A 2412-nucleotide genomic window follows, 5' to 3' on the forward strand; every position below is an offset into this window, starting at 1 on the left:
CGACTGGTACTATACAATATTTGTAGGTGTTCTAAACCCCCTTTTAAGGCACTAAAAACTTAAAAAAAGGCAAAATCAGCTTTGAAAAAAGGCAAATATTTTTTAATTTTGTTGTGTTCTTCCTTTATGTACAATGTGCATGTTCAATTAAAGATATTAAAAAATACATACTGTGGTGAAAAAATTATAGCCGAACCACTTTTTGCCAAGTTTTAACGTATTATTTTCGTTGTTATTTTATTTTGGTTATTTTTTTTAATAAAAATATAGTTATTTCTTTATCAAAACCCGTGTAAATCCAAGTTTCCAAATTTGTGCAATATTAAAAAAAAAATTCAACAAACTTTCGTACAAATTCCAAAAAATCAATCGCAGTTTTTAGCCATTTGAAACTTGTACTTTATTCTACTACAACTGCGTACTCAGAATCTTATTAAAAAACTGAAAATTTTAACGAAATTTGAAGAATTTTTTTTAAATTGCATAAATTTTTAAGGCAGTGTCACTCGATTGGTACATTTGTACAGATTAGTACATTTTTATATTGGGCTATTGGTAAAAATAAAAAAATGGGAATTTTTTTTTTGTAGTCAAAGGATTGGTACAATACAGCGATGTTCTATTGAAAAATTTCAACAAATTAATTTTCGTGATTGGGATAAAGAAAAACATTTGGGTATTCACATACGATTTGCACCAAATTTTGGCAAATACCCAATCGTGTGACACTGCCTTTAAACTTGTGTTTAGACGGATGTTGTTAAAGAATAAACTATAAAAAACTAACCAAAATTAAATAAGAAGAAACTTAATACTTTAAAATTTGTGAAAATTTGGTGCAGCTATAATTTTTTCGACTACTGTACATTAGACTGCATCGCCACAGAAAAAGTTGCGGTTTTTCCGGCGGGATTACAAAACCTAGCATATTTTAAGACTTCTATCCAAATATTGCGGGAAAATATTAAGATTTTCGTGAGCTGGACCGGTTCGAAAATAACTCTAAAAATGTAAGTTTCTTACAGGATTTTCTGGAAAAAATCCCCCCAAATGACTTAACATTTTAAGCTTAAAAAGTTTGCATACAAATATTAAAAAAAAAAATTCTACGGAATCATAATAATGAGATTTTTGATGCTGCTTTTTAACTTTTTTCAAAGATTTGTGTAAGAAAAACTAGAATAACTGCTTTACCGACATAGACTTTGAGGTATCAGTGGAGAGGTATTTTCGCACCCTTTTTATTTCTTTGCAAAAAAAAAAACTCATTCACGTCTCAATTTTTTTTTTTTTTATCAAATACCAACAAATCTTAATTCAACATGGAATGTCACACGTTTATCTTACCTTCCTCTTTCATACTTTGAATGAGATTATTCGCAAAGAAATTAAAAGGGAGAGAAAATACCTTACTAACGATACCTCATAAGTCTAAATTGGTTAGGTTTTGGCTGGGTTATTCAAGTTTTTCTTAAACCACTCTTTAAAAAAAGGTCAAAAATAGCATCAAAAGTCTCATTATTATGATTTCATAGAAAAATTTTCCTAAAATTCAGGAGGCATCTTTACGAATTGACAGACGAAGTCCAGAGGTATATTAAACAACCTCTGGCCCGTCAACCTACCGACAGGCCCTGAACGGCATTCACAGTGAATCAGTCTCAAGTTATGTAGACTCCCGCCCTGTGAATGCTGTTCTAGGCACACAAACACCGGACGTGGACGGGACAGAACTTTGTCTGCCTCGGGAGACCCGCACTACAATAGACCAACTTCGCTCTGGCTATTGCAGCAGGCTCAACAGCTACCTGAGCAGAATCAACGAGGATGTGCCCAACCAATGCCCGGCATGTGGAGAGTCGCCACATGACTCCCGGCACCTCTTCACATGCCCTGAGAATCCCACTCAGCTAACGCCCCTGTCCCTATGGACAGCCCCTCTGGAAGTAGCACACTTCCTGGGCCTCCCCCTAGCTGAAATAGACGACAATGTTGATGGATGAACCGCCCCGAACGGGGCTTAGTAGCCGCTACAACAACAACAACAACGTAAATCTTAAGATTTTTGCGAGGTATTTTGGTGGAAGTCTTAATTGTAATAGATTTTATAATTCCAGTGGAAAACAGTACCAATTTTTTTTTTTTGATGGGAAGTGATGCAGTCTCCGTGCTATCATAGTAGCAGAATGCCACTAAGTGCATTTTAAAATTTTCAGGTAATAGCCTCATGCGATTATCGATTATATTTTTTGTTGTTTGTTGGAAATATTTTATTTTTATCAGTGGTGACAGGTAATAAGGTCAATGGAAATAAGGCCCACCCTGGTGCGAAATAAAGTCAATTGACATTATTACCTTTTCAAAAGCGAAATAAAGTCAACAAAAATTCGGAAATAAAGTCATTGACGCTAT

General features: G+C 34.3%; 1 protein-coding gene across 1 annotated transcript in view; it reads left to right on the forward strand.

Moving 5' to 3' along the window:
• Positions 1-862: 862 nt before the first annotated feature.
• LOC108379059 (uncharacterized) overlaps positions 863-2412 on the forward strand; it is a 10726-nt gene continuing 9176 nt past the window's right edge. The window contains exon 1 of the mRNA XM_017635377.1: positions 863-897. The gene's annotated coding sequence lies outside the window, so the exon portion shown is untranslated. The remainder of the gene's footprint in view (positions 898-2412) is intronic.

The sequence above is a fragment of the Rhagoletis zephyria genome, unplaced genomic scaffold (genome assembly GCF_001687245.7).
Source record: "Rhagoletis zephyria isolate East Lansing unplaced genomic scaffold, Rhagoletis_zephyria_1.1 Rzeph_scaffold_15506, whole genome shotgun sequence".
NCBI classification, from domain to species: Eukaryota; Metazoa; Arthropoda; class Insecta; order Diptera; family Tephritidae; genus Rhagoletis; species Rhagoletis zephyria.